This window comes from Capsicum annuum, chromosome 11, assembly GCF_002878395.1.
Source record: "Capsicum annuum cultivar UCD-10X-F1 chromosome 11, UCD10Xv1.1, whole genome shotgun sequence".
In the NCBI taxonomy this organism is placed as follows: domain Eukaryota; kingdom Viridiplantae; phylum Streptophyta; class Magnoliopsida; order Solanales; family Solanaceae; genus Capsicum; species Capsicum annuum.
This window is the reverse complement of record NC_061121.1, coordinates 198975603-198994456: the sequence shown is the minus strand read 5'-3', so window position 1 is coordinate 198994456 and position 18854 is coordinate 198975603. Positions and strand designations below refer to the sequence as shown.

At 32.6% G+C, this 18854-nt stretch overlaps 1 long non-coding RNA gene across 1 annotated transcript; it reads right to left on the bottom strand.

The window, feature by feature from the left end:
- Positions 1–13541: 13541 nt before the first annotated feature.
- Positions 13542–16663, bottom strand: LOC107847236. Its single transcript, XR_001667373.2, has 3 exons — positions 14253–16663; positions 14031–14147; positions 13542–13946 (listed from the first exon to the last, which is right to left on the bottom strand). It is a non-coding gene; the product is annotated as an uncharacterized LOC107847236 (long non-coding RNA).
- Between the last annotated feature and the right edge of the window lie 2191 nt (positions 16664–18854).

The window sequence follows — 18854 nt, the reverse complement described above, 5'->3', positions numbered from 1 at the left end:
AAATTCAGAAGGTACTTGAGAATAATGCAAAAGAAATAGACAATAAGCAAGAGAAGAAACAGGAAAAGAATAAAGAAGTTAAAGAGATGACTATAAAGGAAAAAAAAGAGGAATTCAAAGTGCAAATGCAGAGAAAGGGGCGAAGTAGAAGAAATAATTATCATGAGAGGAGGTAGGAAACAAGATGGAATAGAATAGGAATGATCACAGGAAATCAATTTAAAGCTCTACAAAATTTAGACCAAAACAACGCAACTGATACTAATGGAGAAACTGAAATTCAAAAGGCTGATGGAAAACAAAATGAAAGTGAGAATACAGTAAAAGAAAATATCCAGAAGGGAAGTAATGAGGCAATAACTAGTAAGATAAGAGGAAAAACAAAGTAAGGTAAGGAGAGGTTACTGGAAGAAAACAATATTCAAAGAACAATGGAGCAAGATAGTAGCAAATCGATCAATAGTAAAAATGAAATATCAACTGGATGGGACAAGATTGATGTGACATCCTATGGATAAAAAACACCTCACCATAGCATGGATCAAAAGGAAAATTTCTAAACATCCCCCACAAACCAAAGTCAGTAAAAAGGGTCATAAAGAAAGGCTCAATGAGGAAGATGAATATCACCTAAATGAGTCATAAGAGTATGGTAATGGGGTGAGAATAAAGCAAATCATAGAAGAGAGTTAGAGGAAGATGAAGATCTTGAATCAAACATTTAACAAATTAGTAAAGCAGGGGATTTTTCCCCAAGGCACATCAGTAGTTTGAGGAAAGATGAAAAAAAAGGTAAATCAACATTGCCTCTTTAATGCAGAATAAGGAGTAGGGTTAAAACTTCCAAATCTGATCAATGATTGGTAAGGCTTTATTTTGGAACATTAGATCTGTTAACTCTAAAAATTCCTTTGAGAGAGTAATGGAACTAAACAAGAGGAATAACTATTCATTCATAGCATTAGTGGAACCTTTTCAAGATCCACAAGAGCTTGACCAATACAAAAGAAAACTCGATTTTGTAAATGCAATGGCAAATTACTCAGCTAAATTCTAGATTTTTTGGGAAGAGGAGTGACGAGGATTTGTTGTGTTGGATACAATTCAATATATCACATTGAAGTTCGCCAAGAACAGTAAGGAATTTCTTATTACTACTACTTGTGCTAGATGTAATGCTCTAGAAAGGTTAGAATTGTGGGAGAAGCTTGAATATATAGCAGAAAATAGTCATCAGCCTTGGATGGTAGGGGATATTTCAACGTCATCATTAATGAAGAAGAAAATCTTAGGGGTTTACCTTTTACTCAAACTGAGGCAACTGATTTTAATCTTTGTATAGACAATTGTGCTCTCACAGAAGTAAAATACTCTGGAATCGTGTATACGTGGTGCAATGGGAGAATTGAAGAGGAATGTATTTTTAATAGATTGGATAGGATTTTAATGAATCAGGCTGTAAGACCCCATAAAGTTTCCTCATAGTATAAGCCTTTAGAACATGTCAAGTGAAGCTATATTCCATCTCTAAAAGATTTAGGAATGACTTTGAAAGTGATTAATGTTTAAACCGTATGGAATTTTTCTAATTTTGACTTTTTATCGTGTGAAAAATTGAATTATCTTTCCAACGATACCCATTTCATCAAAATCTGACATAAAAAAAAGTTATGGATGTTTTACAGAAAGCAGTCGAAACTACCCAGGTGCGATAGAGAGGGACGAAGGATCATCGGGCTAGCGACGAACCATTGCCCAAACCGTCGCAGAGGGGGCAATGGGACCATATTCTGGATAAGTACGATGGAGAGGGTTGACGAACCGTCGAGCCAGCGATGGAACGTCGACCTAGCCGTCGCAGGCAAGGAAGAAAGTCCAATTCTGGCGTAGGTGCGGCGGTCAAGGCCGACAGACCATCGCACCCACCGTTGCTTTTTTTCGTACAGTGATTTTAAGTCATTTTTAAAGGGACTTTTTGGTCTTTTTCCTCCCTTTTTAACACCTAGAAATATCCAAAACAAATCAGATAGCTTTAGTTTCTTTACGAACATCAAAAACTAGGGTTTTCTTTCAAGATTAAACCTTTAGAGCAAATCCAAATCTTCCTCCAAGGAATTCAAGAACTCACCATAGTTTCCACAAATTAAATTAAGATTCAAGGTTCCCAAGTGAAAGACTTCAAGAACCCTCTCTCAAGAGTCCCAAAAAGAATCTCAAGCAAACTTATTCATCTAATGTCAAAATCTAAGGTATGTGGGGTTTGAACAAGGGTAACTCTTTTACCCTTGTTCCCAAAGGCTTATTTTAAATACAAATTTCTATAAATTATGAGATTTTTCATATAATTAAAGTTAGGGTTTATACCCATTTCCATTAATTGCAAGATTTTGATATTTATCATGAATTGAGAGTTGATTTACATGATTTTAATTGTATTCTATGCCTATTGAAATAAATTATAGATTTCAAGATACCTTATGAGTAATTACATTCTTAAGCATGAATTTTAAGATGTTGACTTGAGAATTACTATTTGGGTTAATAGACCTCCTTTTTTAAGATTGTTGTTCAAGATTGTTTGGGTCATAAATACCCATAGCTAAGCTATTTTCAGATTTTAAGTAAAGGTTTGGCCCTTTTGGGTCTAAGCTAAGATAGGAGTCCACACTAGTTTAAAGACAAGATTTTAAGCTGGATTTTCTAAAAATTCTTAGCTTAAGTATGGGAGTAGTATTTAGCACAGAGTTAGGTATGATTCCAAGGTCTCATACCCTAGAACTACGTGCCCCCATAGGTTTCTAATTTACCCCCGGGTTAAGATAAGTTATAACTAAAGTTAAGATTCTACTCCGATGGCAAGGATAGAATAGCTCTTCCCAAAGTGGGAAAGATGTTGGACTCCAAGTGGCTCACATGGTTTATGTCAGTTAAGAGAAAATCCCAAAGTAGCCCCCTACTCTAATTATGATAAAAGTTTCCTAAGTCTCAAAGTTCGATAAGATCTAAGTTTTAAAGAAGCCATTTATTCTCCATGAGATCAAAGTTCAAGTTTCGAGAACTAATGTTTTAAGATTTCTCTTGCTTAGCTGTTTTGAGAATAAGATGGATAATATGAGTTTTAGAACTAATATAATGACTCATGAGATTTATGATTTATGCCTTATTGTACATGATTTATGATATTTAGTTTTCAGTTTTATTCAAGCTATATGAGTCATTTATAGTTGCATGCATGATTTCTATTAAGATTGATACTATTGTCTTAATTAAAGCATACACTCCTATATACTAAGTACATCCTCAAAGTACTGATCTACATACACGTCTCTATGCTACATTATCTCATAATGTAGGTTCAGGTGCTCAGTCCCAACAGTGACCGTGATCTTCTTATCTACATCCTTATCTGTGGTGAGTCCTCATAGTTCGAGGACCTATATTTGTAGCTTTTCCATTTTCATAGTGTTTTGAGTTTTACTTTCAGATCATTGCAAGTTAGTTTGGGGTCTATCCCAATTGCTCTCCAGTTTGAATAGTAGAGGCTTTGTCAGACTAGACTGTCAGTTAAAGTTGTATTCCAGATTATTAGTATTTTTTCTAGTCATACATTATTTCCAGTTATTTCGGATTATAGTTGACACAATAAAGTATCATTGTTTAGCTTATTTATCCTAAAGCAAGTATTAGGAGTAATAACAGGCTCAAAGGGTTAGCTTAGGGCTACTTGTAGCCTTAAGAACCGTGTGACATCTTGGGATGGAATTTTAGAGCATTACAAAGGCTTTGTTGAACATTTTCCCCGCATTAGAAGTACATTATCTGGTAAGGCAAGGATCAAATCATGCTCCATTACACATAGTGTGCAGCACTAAAGAGGATATATGTGTTAGACCATTTAAATTTTTCAATTTTTGGGTCAAACATGCACAATTTAAAGTAGTAAAGCAAAATTGTAATGTTTATTTTGTAGGGAATCCTTTCATTAAATTCCAAGCAAAGCTGAAGAAGGTTAAAAAGGCGTTGTCATTTTGGAGTAAAGCTACTTATGGTAACATCTTTCAGAATATTGATACTTTGGAAGATTTTATTAAGGTCAAAGAGGCACAATTTGAGATCATGCCCACAACAGATAACAGAGCAGGACTCCATAAAGTAGAAGCCGAGCTACGTAGATGGATGAAGATTGAGGAGGAATTTTACAAACAAAAGGCAGGAATGAAATGGTTTGTAGAGGGGGCTAAAAACTCCAGGTTTTTTCATGATTATGCTAAAGAAAGAAGGAAAAAGTTACATCTTTTAGAGATCAACAACAGACAGGGTGTACTTCTTTAATTGAATCAACAGATAGGAGAGGAAGTTGTAGGTTTCTTTACTGAGCAGTTTACTGAAGAAGAAGAAAAAGTGAGTCAAGAATGGGAAGGACTACAATGTATACCCAAGTTGATAAACGAAGATCAGAATGAGCAGATTATTAGGTTACCAAATTATGCTGAAGTAAAGAAAGTGGTTTTCGACCTAAATAAAGACAGCGCAGCAGACCCGAATGGATTTTCAGGGACATTTTTTCAAAGTTGTTGGGACATCATTGGTGGTGATATCACCAAATTGGTAAGAGTATTTTTTTGTGGACATGAGTTACCAAAATTCATTACTCATACCAACTTGGTGTTTTTTCCAAAGAAGTAATTAGTGAAGGATTTCTCAGATCTTAGACCTATAAGTCTAAGAACTTTCACTAATAAAATCATATCTAGAGTTTTACATGAAAGAATGGTTGTGGTTCTTCTTAATATTATTTCTCAGAATCAAGCTGGTTTTGTGAAGGGTAGGAGCATTATGAAAAATATTCTATTATCTCAGGAGATTATCAGGGACATTAATATGAGAAATAGGAATACCAATGTAGTGGTGAAAATTGATATGACCAAAGTATCTGACAGAGTTTGTTAGATTTTCCTTACTAAAGTTGTCAGGAGATTTGTTTTTTTGGAAGTGATCATAGACATGGTTTAGAGATTACTTTCTAATAACTGGTATTTAGTGCTGATAAATAGGTATTCACATGGTTTCTTCAAGTCATCAAGAGGGCTTAAGCAAGGAGATCTCTTTTCTCCCACTTTGTTTATAATTGCAACAGAAGTCTTATCAAGGGGTCTTAACTTGTTACTAGGTGACAATCAATTTAAAGGATATGGACTTCCAAAATGAGGCCCAACAATAAATCATTTGTCATATGTGGATGACAACATATTATTTTTCTCTGGTTGCAAGACTTCGATCTATAAAATGATGAAAGTTTTAAGAAATTATGAGTTTTTATCGGGTCAATTAATCAACAAGAAGAATAGCTTTTTCTATCTGCATGAAAAACCACTTTGATTGTTGCGATAAGGTTGAGAAGAATAACGGGTATACGGCAAGGTAATTTTCCTTTCACTTATCTTGGTTGCCCTGTCTTTTATGGAAGGAAAAATAATGTGCATTATGAAGATTTGTTAAGGAAGATAACTGGAAGAATCATGATATGGCAGAATAAGTTTTTAATATTTGGAGGTAGGTATATCCTTATTAATCATGTGCTGCAGTCAATACCAGTTTATACTCTTTCAGCAATGAATCCTCCCAAAAAAGTGATCAAACGGATGCATCAGATTTTTGCAAAATTCTTTTGGGAAAGCTCAAAAATGTAAAAAGAAGGCACTGGGTTTCTTGGGAGTATCTTTGTTATCCTAGAGACAAAGGGGGACTTGGATTTAGATCATTACATGATGTTTCCAATGCTCTATTTGCGAATTTGTGGTGGAACTTTAGGAAAGCTACTGATTCTTTATGGGGATCTTTTATGGGGAACAAGTACTGTAAAAAGTTTCATTTAGTCATCACAAAAAATGCGAGTGCTTCCCTTCCCATGTTTGGAGAAACATATTAGAAATGAGAGAAGAAGATAGACATAAAATATAGTGGCAACTCAAAGCTAGAAATTATATCTTTTGGTTTGATAATTGGACAAAGTTAGGGGCATTATATTATGTGGAGGAACAAGAGGTAGAGGAGGAAGAAATAGAGGTTCAAGTCCATTATTAATAAAGCTTGGGATGTAGATAAACTCCGAGATCTCTTGTCAGAAGACCTGTTACTCATATTGTAGAGAATATTAAGCCTTATATAGATGGAGCTGAAAATGACAAATCCTGGTAGATGGGGAATACTAGGGGTGAATTTACAGTAAGCTCAGCCTAGCATATTATAAGGCATAGAAGAGAAAAAGTTGATTTGATGCAAAATATTTAGAAAAAAAGAAATTCCTTTTAAGGTTAGATTATTTGTATGGAGAGTGTGGAAGAAAAGAATGCCTATGGATGATAATTTGAAGAAAATACAGATCTAAATAGTATCAAAGTGCCACTGTTGTAAGACAGGACATCAGAAATCCATGACTCATTTATTGCTAACAGCTAACATAGCCCAAAAGCTATGGAAGCATTTTGCTACATGGAGGGTCTTACTCTACACCAGACAATTCATATGTGGTGGAACTACGAAGGAAATCCTAAGATTAGGAGGCTCTTTAAAGCAGTGCCAACTTTACTAATGTGGGAATTATGGAAGAGGAGGAATGCTAGAAGACATGGAAAAGACATTAGTTTACTGAGGATGAAACATCAATTTCAAAAAAATGTTTTCTATTTCATTAAAATAAGTTTGATGAAACATCAATTTCAAAAAAATGTTTTCTATTTCATTAAAATAAGTTTTCCATGGATTAAACAAGTACCTTTTCACTAGGATGGAATGCTATATACCCTACAGGTTTACAAATCAAGGATTCATTATTTATTGGTTCAATGGGATAAGCCAGATGAGGGATGGATTAAATGCAACACAGATGGTGCTAGTAAAGGAAATCCAGGTATGAGCTCTTATGGCTTTTGTATACGAGATAGTGAAGGCAATAACAATATGGAAGCTGAATATATTGCTATTCTAAAGGCCTTAGAGTATTTTCTCTCTCAAAATTTGTTGAATATTCATTTAGAGACTGACTCCTTGGGAATTAGCAATATGATTAGGTGGTGTGGAAAATACCGTGGACCCTAAGTGAAAGGATAGAGGAAATTAGAGGTCTTATGGCTCAATTGAACATCAACATAAAACATATTTTCTGAGAGGTCAATCAATTAGCAGACTTCATGGCTAATTTAGCAATTGAGCAAGAGCAGATGATATAATATAACAATTTTCATTAGCTACCAAGGAAAGAAAGAAAGATACTAAATATTGATAAAGAGCAGATACTATCCATAAGAGTTAGAGCAAGGAAGATAAACACTACATACAGATAATTATGATAGCAAGCAATAAAAAGACCACAGCGTCTCACAACTATGGCATAATAACTGTGAGAGTGCTAACTAGCCTAAGCTATATCAACCAACAAAATGGTACTCCAGCAAACATCGAGGGATGGGGAACAGATTTGGAAACTAAGAAAATAAACTCATCTGCCATTACTGAAAGACAGTGGTCGGGAGATGGTGTTTTTCTCCACTTCAGCTTCATCGAGTTCTAGTTGAACTTATGAACGTCCACCAGGTAACACACCTACAGCAGGGATATACAGTGAATACAAGAGCTTATCATCAAAATGCAAAAAGAAATGGAGTAATTTTACTTCTTCAAGCAGAGAAAGAAGATGAAATCCATGGAGAGATGAAGAAAGTTCATCACCTACAGCAAAAAGAACAGAAAACACTGGTTAAGGAAGATAGAGGCGGAAAAGGCGGATGAACAAAGAGGAGAAGAAGCAATTAGGAAACCTTAGTGTTAGGGTCATTTTATATACCCGATCGGGTCAATTGGGTCGGGTCTAGATTCTATTATTCAATTGGATTTGTTTTGTTTGGACTTTTTTTTTTGAAGATTATCAATAAAACAGACCAATTAAGTAGTCCATTATTAATCAAAAAAGGAAAAGATTTTCTAAAGACTTAGCAAGAAAGATTTTAAATACAATTTTTTTAAAAAAAAATGGTGTGTCTCTCTTAACCTCTAGCATCAAGAAAAGGAGGTACTTCATAATAGATGCAAAAGTGATGATCCATTAATCACTTCAAATTTCGGATCGTAGAATATATATGTGCTTACAAATTACAATAAAATATATTTTATGTTTATATTATTATATTAAAGTATGAAGGATTTTTAAGAAATGATTTAAACTTTTTGCACTTTATTAAAAATCTCCATAATAAATAAAATCGTCTAATTTTAAATAATCAAAAGTTATACGTTATATATATATATATATGGAAATCGCGCGGTCTTCTTTTTTGTTTTTTATGCTTATATTGATAATGCCTTGGCTAAATATGGCAGAATATTTTCAACATGCTTTTTCATTTTCCTTGGGTTTTTTGCTGTGTTTTTTTACTCCCTTTCTTTCTTTTCAGGAGGCGTTGGAGATTGAAAAAGAGGAAAATATTGTTGGATGTACAAAGAAAATTTCATCGATATTGTATTAACAAAATAAATAAAGAAGTAAGATATGAGATAGCAGATGCTCTTGTATAGTGAGGTACATTTTGGGATGAATATCTGTGTTGCACAAATCAAACAATATCCAACATAGGTGGTGCTGCTTTTCCATGTTTTCTTAACAGATTTATTAAAACTTTGATATCCTGTAAACCTTCCTGTAAAAGTTTGTTCAATTGATTACACTCTCTTGCTGTTGTACTAGCACAGTACACAATGTCCCGTTTCTTTTCATTCCATTTTTTTTATATCTTTGGCTTCCATATATACGTAAGTCCATTGCATATATAATTTTTACCTTAGAATTTCCTAAAAGCTATAAATCATGAATTTCATCTGTATTTAGCAGTGGAATGTTAGTATAAATAACATGTTTGGGTGAAAAGAATTTCAAAATTATACAAATGAAGTATTGAAAAATTCTTTTTTTCATTAGAACAACTTAATTACTCATTATCATTCAAACATGTTGGTTGGAAAAATTTTCACATTTTGCGACTATATTCTAAACATAAGCAATAAAACTGGGAAACAGATGGAAAAGCAAAGAGATTTTGTCCTTATTAATATACAAAAGAGGCGCGTTTAGGTTTCTCGAAAAATCATTCAACCCGCCCTATCCTATCCTGTATAGCTTTGAATCCGCCCCGCTTTGTTGTTATCCCAAGGAAGGAGAGAGTGATTTACAACGGGAGAAAGAAAAGAACCAAAAAGACCGACATACAACGAGTCACAGTGTATTCGACTGTTGCCTGACATGTAATTACTTAATTTTTGTACTATATATACATCAGAGTTAGAGGCTTTTTGGGATTTCTGTTATATATTACTTAAATAATTTAAATTATTACTTAAAACATCAAATAAAAATGAATACAGAAGTTACTTCATAAATTAAATAACTATATATGAAAAAATTAACGACAAAAACAATTAGACCTTCATACATCACAAAAATTCTCAATAATTTCATCCCTAATTTTACTACGCAATGTCTCCATGCCTGTAGAACATCTGTCTTGTATTTCTAAAGGTATACCAATATGTTGGTCTGCTTCTTCGAGCTCTGTGATGATGTCTTCATAAGCATAATAGTTAAAGTCTTTTTTAATATAATTTTACTGTGTCAAAAATTACTATGAATAAGCAATCATCATATTCATATATATATATACACACACTATATTTTAACAAATATATCACTTTTCATGAATTATTTATTTAAAATTAAAATATTTGAGAAAAAATTTATATGTGATATCAAAATACAATCTTGTAACGTGATTCATCTATCAATTGTTATCATTAATAATAATAAAATATTTATATATTCTTTAGTTATCATCATCAATAATATTTTTAAATTTATTTAAAGAAAATGAGTGAAAATAAAAAAATAATATATAAATTATAAAGAATTATGACGTAAATATAAAATATAAATTTTTAAAAATCAAATATTAACTATTTATATACATACATACATACATATATATATATATATATATATATATATATATATGTGTGTGATAGGGATATTTTTATCATAAAAAAATAATTTTCTGCTTCTGCTTCTGCATATTTTGAGAAGCAGAATTTTTCTGCTTCTTAAAACTGCTTCTGCTTATTTTTAAAAGCACTTTTGCAAGTTTACCAAACACTCTTTCAAAAAAAATATTTTTTTTTCAAAATTAGTGTTTATTTTAAAAAATAAGCTAGCTAAAAGTATGTATAATGCATGGATTTAAGAATCCACATTTTAACACAAAATAACTGGTTATGTACATATTAAATTCAACACCGCACGTGCATTTTTTTCATTCTTTTCCTGATAAATTTGTTCTTGAATTTAATACTCCCTTTGTTTTAATCGGTGTGACACTATTTACTTCTTAAAATTTAAACTCAGTAAACTTTGGCGAAAATTCCTAAATATATGTAATGTTTTATTCATATTGATATAAGGTGAATTGTACTTCAACTCACTGTACTTTTCACACAATTCTTGAACATCTAAAGTATAATTTTAAAATATTAAGTTGATTTAATTCAATTTAATCTCATCAATAAGTTAAATTGTTTCCCCGAATAAGATGCACAATAATATTATGTTGTGGAAATGAGGGGCAAAGCCAAGTAGGACCAAAGAGAGATTTGAAATCTTTCGCGGAGGAATTTTTTTTTTCCTATATAGTTATTTTTTTTTTTAAGAAAATATAATAGCTATTGATGTTGGTTGACTTTTTAATGTGTTTACAATTTTATATTTTATTTTGAACTCCTTAGTGAAAATTTTAAATCCGATTCAGATGAACTTTGGCAGAAACATGATATCTCAAAGATTGGATCTGTTCATGATATATAGAAATATAAATAAACAAAAAGAAAAAGGAGACGTTGGTGGAGTTAGAATCTAATTCCCTTAACTGGCATTGGCTTTTGCTCACTTTTATGCTATAAAGCTTACTACTATTCATCAATCAGACCTAGTTGGAAAGGCAATCTTTCTGCAGCTTTTTACATACTATTCATCAATCAGACCTAGTTAGTGTATACACACATATTCATGCACATACTGTATAGTACAAGTATGTGTATGTTTGGATTCGCGTGTGTTCTTTTTACAAACTCAAAATAAAATTACTAGGGGTGTGTTCGATTCGGTTGGAAGAAAAATGTTTTCAATCGAAAATGAGATCTTAGAAATCGGTTTTTAGAAAAATAAATGTGTCTTCATTTAATTTCTTGTGTTAGCCAGGCGCACAAAAATATTATCCACATAACATTTGTATATAATCTAGAAAAATAATATGGGAGGTGGGGTGGGATTGTAGGGTGGTGGGAATGGGGGTTATGGGTGGCAAGTCGATTCGAGGAATTTCTGATACCGGTATTCATCGAACTTGGATGAAGTTTGATGGAAGGTGGGAATGGAAAGGACACAATTCTATGTGGAGTTAATATCGCTTTTTAGGACTTGTTTTGCCTACTTCTATTAGGGATTAGGGAACTCATTTTTTATCTTTTTTGAGGAACTAATTTTTCTAAATAAAATATTTTTTAAACTATTTATCCAACTAAAAATAAAAAATATTTTCTTCCCTACCTAACACTTCCCATGTAAATTATGTAAAAAGAAAAAAGAATTTCATATACTAATATCTTCACCTACATACTAGTCATGAAACGGTATTCCATTGAAATAAAATGGAGTACTATTGGCTAGTCACTATTCCCTAATAAGAAATTTATGTTTTTGTCATGTATATGGTAAGAATTATGCTTCGAGGGTCCCAGACAAGTTAGAATCACCCGTATAAATGAATATTCATCATATTTCTCTATTTAACTTTATCCAGACTTAGGATTAATACTGTAAGAGAGCTCATACCGGCCGATCGAGTTTTACTCATCCTTTATAATTCCTTTTAATAGTAATAAACAGTGCCTTTCGACTAGAGCTGTCAATATGAATTTGGCCCGTGAGGTCGGCTCAATCTAATCCTTTAATTAAGTGGAGTTGGACTAAGTTTTTTCAGCCGATTTAGAAATGAGGCTTATAATCCTAGCCTTACTTGGCCCGTCGGCCTCAGAGGTCTGATCCGTCATCCTCATAGGCCAGCCCATGGGCTGGGACATTAAAATTAATTATTAAATATTTTTAAGTTGGTTATTTATTTATTAGGAATTAGATTTTTTTCAATCTTTTCTAACTAGCTACTTTTTTTTTTTTTTATCTATTCTTTGGTTGATACTAATATTTTGAAAGTTCTTAGTGTGTGTTTGAAATGGCTGGTAAGCTGCTTTTAGTTGTGAACGTCAAAAAATTGATTTTACTCGTGATGGTTTACTAGTTGTTGCCTTTGCTTAATGCAATATTTTTTTCTTTAAATTTAGGCTGAGAGAAGTAATAATTATCCCCCTGAACTTGTCAACTTTTATTCATGGTACACCTGAACGTTTAACCGTCTTAAATACCATCCCCCCCCCCAAACTTATTTTTTCACAACTTCGACTGACCTTTCTTGTCCGACATGGATAATTGTTTGACTACAAACTCCATCACGCGCGGGATGGAGTTTTTGTTGTCCAAGTCATAAGTTCCAACGGTAACAAAACAAAAAAATTCATTTTCGCTTTAATTTATTCAATAAAAATTTAATTATTATTCTCCTATTTACTATCCATCTCCTCTATCATCTTCTTCTATCAGTTCCAATCTACTTCTCTCAATTTCATTTTATTATTTCTACTTAAAAAAAATTCTAACTCCATGAATTATAATAGGAGACTTGTGTGTGCATGTGGGTCTCCTCCAATTGTGAGAATTTCATGATCGGATGACAATCCTGGACGTAGATTCCTCGGTTGTATGCATTATGGTGTATGTAATTCTTTTTTTATATTATCTTTTTTTTTTTTTTATATTTTGTAACAAGTTAAATTGATACCTTTTTTTTTTCTATTCTACGAATCGCAGTCCCGATTTCAAACTAGTTGCAACTTCTTTGATTGGTACGATGCAGAATTTTCACGTCAAGCCAATATTGTCATTTTGGGTTTGTTGAAGAAGACCAACAAACAATAAAAAGAGTTGAAAGGCAAAAAGATGTTAAAACTAATTTTGTTCATTAGTTTGATATGTAATGTGATGATGCTAATTTACATTTTGAGTCATTGATTGATTAGCGTATGTAATGGTGCTTTAATTTGATAAGATTGTGTATTTTGACGGATATGATGTATTTGTTTGCTGATTAAAGCAATATATTCTCATTTCTTGGTTATTGTTGGCTTCTCCGTATGAAAATGATAAGTTGACAACGACACAATAGATGCATAATGTAACAATATAACTTTGTACATAATAGGTGCATTACGAATCATAAGTTGGCAACAACACATTAGATGCATAATGTAACAATACTACTTTGTACATAATAGATGCATTCATTAGTGCTTAATTGTTTCAAATTCATGAAATTAACGGCACCATAGTGCGCAATTGTTTCAACCAAAATCAAGTCGGGCACTTCAAAATATGAGAATGTCAAAACACATAAATAAAGACTAGTTCAATCATTTGGTTATGATACCAACAGTAGAACAATTAAGAGATGTCAACAACTAACAACCACCATCAACAGAACTTTTTCCCTTGCCCTTTGCATTTTTCTTTGATGAAGTCTTTGCCTTGGTACTCTTTGTTGTTGTTGGAGATTTCCCTAATAATTGGGCCCTTGTCTTAATTCCAACAGCTTTTGATCTTGTTTGAACTTGAAGATGCCTTTGAGTAATAGCACGTAAATTTTCCCACTTCAGTTTTTTGTTGGTTGATAACCACTCTCATCAGTCACATGTGCCGAACTCATTATGCCTGTATTAACCTTTCTACTACTAGCCAATTCTTGCTGAAAATGTAGCCAATTCTTGTTAATATTTTTGACGAACTTTTGCAAAAATAATTAGAAGTATCAATCTGATAAGACACTTACATTAACATAAGTGTATCTAAATTTAGAAACAAAGATAGCTTGACCCACAACTCTTGGCCTCTTGTTACCACACTTTTCATCAGTTTCATCCATGTTGATTGCGCTGTTTTTTTTCCTCTTTCCAATAGAAGATTGTTGGGAAGCAACATAATAGAAAAACAAGAGAAACTAGTTAATAAGTAATGTATGTTAAAATTTTAAGCAAGCAAATGAGATTATCACCTCTTTTGTGACTGATTTGAATTTACAATTGGGATTATGTGGACATCCCCTCTTGTTATGATTTGATTGTTTGCAGATTCAACATCTCATTGTTACCCCAAATTTTGGCAATTTTTCAATTTTTTTCACTTCACCAATTTTTTTCTTTCTTTTCTTTGATGGCCTACTAGGCATTTGTGTCACTTCAGGTGGCTCAACCATAGGATTCCTGCAATCTGGCCACATTTTCATATTTGGAACTGGCTGAATAAAGTAAGAATAGGCCTTCAAATATGCTTCGTTTCTATATCAGCTAGAAATTACCTGTGATGCATTCAAATTTAAGTAGTTCATTCCTGTTATACCATGTGCACAGGAAATTTCTTTTAGTTCCCATGATCTGCAACTACATTTATTTACCTCAAATTCACAGTATGTTTGTATGCCCCTTCAGTCATTTTAAATCCTTGATCACCATTCCAGTCAATGTTGCACTGCACTGATTTTTCTGCATTTGCATTGAACACCATCATTTTCATTGGAGATATGTCATCTGTCCAAGAATCTGCAAATTTTCTTGCTCTACTTACCCTTGTCATCACTTTTATCCTGATTTCTTCCAACATTAAAATAATTGTCTTGTTCCTAGGAATCAAAACTCAAGCATTAAAACTCTCGGACATTATGTTATCCATACTATCACACTTGAAAAAGGTTTTGAAGTAAGCCTTGCACCATCTCTCTTTGTTTTAATCTATCAGATCTTCAATAATACCTCTACCCAATTTAGAAAGAGCTTCAAGGTTATACTTAAATTATGCCTCAAAAGTTGATCGAGCACAAGCCTAAAATTTCTTCCTTCTCTCTATGCCTCTTCATTTCTTTGACCAATTAGCTAAGATGTGTCTAGCACATATTCTATGCTCATATTCAGGAACTATTTGTTCTGCAGCAGCAACTAGTCCCTACAGTTTCAAAACAAACAAATGAAGTTAGTTAATTTTGGCCTAACTTAATGAAAAATAATTTACTAATAAATATAGTTACCTTTTGCATATCACTGATAATAGTGAGCTGGGAACCATCTCCTAAGTTATGATCATCTTGTAATATCATCAAGAACTATCTCCATGTAGCCTTACTTTCTTTGCCAATCCCTACCTATGCTATTGGAAATATTTGATTGTTTCCATCCTTAGCAATGGCTACCAATAGCTGACCTTTACAAACTCTTTTCAAAAAACACCCATCTAGTCCAATACACTTTTTACATCACTCCTGAAATTTTTTTTTATAGCATCAAAACAAATGTAGAAAGAGTGAAATTTTTTCATCCCACTATCTAAATTAGTCAGCTTCACAACACAAGTACTACCAGAATTTTTTTTGGAGCAATATATTCTTGTAGTCTAAAATTCTGTTAAATTCAGCCACATGATCCCCCATAATTTTTTCAAAATCAACTTTCTTGTCTTTAAACACACTGTCTTGCCAATATAAACACCCAACTCTTTCCTAATCAATTCTTGAATCTCCCACCCTTTGATTGTTGGCTGGGATATAATTCTATCTTTAAGATAATTCGACAGAAATTTTAAATTACAAAGAAAATTAGTAGTTGTCCTAGTACATTTGTGCCTTAGAGTGTAGGTCTTGATAGAAAAGTTTCCACTCTTTCCTTCCTTGCTAGCATACAACAATCATGGACAACCACCTTTATATCTAACTCTTATCCTATAACTCTCATTCACATATTTGTCTAACTCAACCCCTTTCTTAATAGCATATTTAGTAACTGCTTCCCTAATCTCATTTGTATTCTCAAATACTAAACCTAGATGCCACACAATCACTTCACAAGTTGGATCATATACCATTGAAGTGCTTTTTTTTTTTCTTCCACTTAACTTTCCTCCCTCAAATTCATCATCAGAAATAGGCAACAAATCATCATCACTTTGAAAACTATCATAATCAAAACTATCATAATATGGCTCATCTTCTATCAATTTTTCCTTGTAATTTTTCTTACCTTTATCAATATCATGAAACCAAACATCCAGTCTAACTTCACCCAAAAAGCCCTTTTCTTTTTCTTTCTTCTTGTTCCTCCTATTTTCTCTCTTAAACTTTCTCATATTTGCCTTCTCTATCCTCAACTCATAATGCACATCACTTTCATAGTCAATCGATTAGTCAAAATCATTATCATAACCATCACTATCTCTGACCTTTTCTTCTTGACTAAGAGGTTCCTCTACTCCTTCAACAGCAGGTTTAACTAGTTCTTGGACAGATGTTTCAAGTTCTTCTTTAGTGTCGGTCTAATCTATTGACTATAATCAACATCAACCCCAACTTCTACTGCATTTTTAGATCTGTTACAATTATTTTGAACAGCAGCAGCAGAAGAAGAAGAAGCCAACCCTAGATCTAGATTTTTTTCATTGATATTTTCACATGGAACAAAACATACCTCACCTTCTTTGCTAGCAGCTAGAGGTGCATTAAAAGACTCACCAGTACTTGTAATTTGACTTAATAATCCTTTAGATTGACCCACATACTCTACAATTGAGTCCTCACACACATATATACCTATTGTGTCCCCACCTTTAAGAAATAATGCAATGTCATAAATGTCTCCATCTTTTTTCATCTCTACCAAATCAACCCCCAAAGATGATCCAACATAAGTCCTCCCCAACTTTGTAACATCAAATGACTTTGCATAGTCAGCAATTTCAGGAATTGACAAGTGATCTTCATCCATATTATATACATATTCAGTCCTACCACCAATATAGATTGGTCCTACCTCACTCACCAAAACACCATCAATTTTAAATTTTAAGTTCAACAACTTAGTAGCCATATATCAACCTATAGCTACAATAAGTAAATTTACAAAAAAAATTCAAAATCGAACAATACAATCCAACAGAAACAAAACAACACACAAATTATAATAAAAAATTAATTTTATAAAAAAGCCCTAATTTTTGAACTAATTATGAAAAATTCTAATATCATGCATGCAAAATTTTTCATAATTTCACAACAATTTAATAATATAAGACAATGTACATGTCTAATTTCAAGAAAACATCAAAAAGTACACAAGTAGAATTACAAAAAAAATAAAATTAAAATTGAATAATAAAATCCAACAATAACAAAAAACACACAAATTATAATAAAAAATTGGTTTTAGAAAAAAGCCCTAATTTTTGAACTAATTACGAAAAATCCTAATATCATGCATGTAAAATTTCTGATAATTTCATGATAATTTAATCAATAACACACCGGCTAACAATCAATAATATGATTTCTATTCAAAATCGGAATAGTAATAGAAAGAAAACAACTTCAGTTTCAACACAATCAAAACAAATGAAAAATCGAGTTTTTTAAGATAAAACTTACCTGCCAAAATGAAGTATCAATATTACTCTACTTTTGACTAGTGAAAAACTCAAAATCTTCAACGAAATAGCAGAACACAGACTAAGTCGCTATAACTTCACCAACAACTTCAACAAAATCTTCACCACCACCTTTGGGAGAAGTCACTAAAGATTCACCAACATCAACGAAATCTTCAACAATAACTCAATATGAAATCGTTCATTAACTATTACAAGGGAGATTAAAAGAACCGGATGATTTGGTTAGTGAGAGATGGAGGAGTTTAGAGAGAGAATAGAGGGGGGGGGGGGGAATGTGAAACATTTTAATTTCTCTTTCTCTATTTTTTTATTCAACAGATGGTCTCATGTGGACATTATTAATCCACGTGGAAAGACATGCAATTAAATTGCCATGGTGAAAGTGTGTGTATTCAACATTGTGGCCTTTGGCCAAAGAAGGGTCAATTGAAGTTGTGAAAAAACAAGTTTGGGGGTGGGGGGGAGGGGGGGAGGTATTTAAGACGGTTAAAAGTTCAGGTGTACCATGAATAAAAATCGACAAGTTCAGGGGGGTAATTATTACTTCTCTCATTTAGGCTCTCTTCTGTTATAATCTTGCTTCTTTTATGTAGATACTTTGTGTATATCTATATTTATTATCTTAACCATATTAGAATTTTTCTATGGAATTTGTAGCTGATCATCATTTCTTTGCTTATTACAGTAAATGCCATGAGCTAATTACAACTAAGGGATTGTTTGGTGTAAGATATAAGGGATAAATAGTTTGAGATAAAATGAAGGACTATGTTATTCCATGTTTGGTGTGAGTTATTAGTTAGTACCGACATTTTATCGCACCATTTACACCATAGTGATGAGATAAATTATCCGTATACATAATGAAATAACTAATTCCAAGATTAATTATTGCAGGATAACTCTTTTCAAACCTAACGACCCTTAAAGGTATTAGTAAGATGCCTATAACATGTTAAAAGCTAGTAGGAGACATATTAAAGTGAAACCATAAAAGTAGGAAACATGCTTAAAGCTAGTACTTACAATATTTTCATTTATCATGTTTCGCATTGCTTTTATTTTTTCTGAAGGGTCAATCCGCTTCAATCCGTGACCCGCTTAGGGTTGGGTTGGGCCACTATTTTAAGGCTCTTTAGTTAATAGGACTAGCCCGTCCTAGTCCATTTAA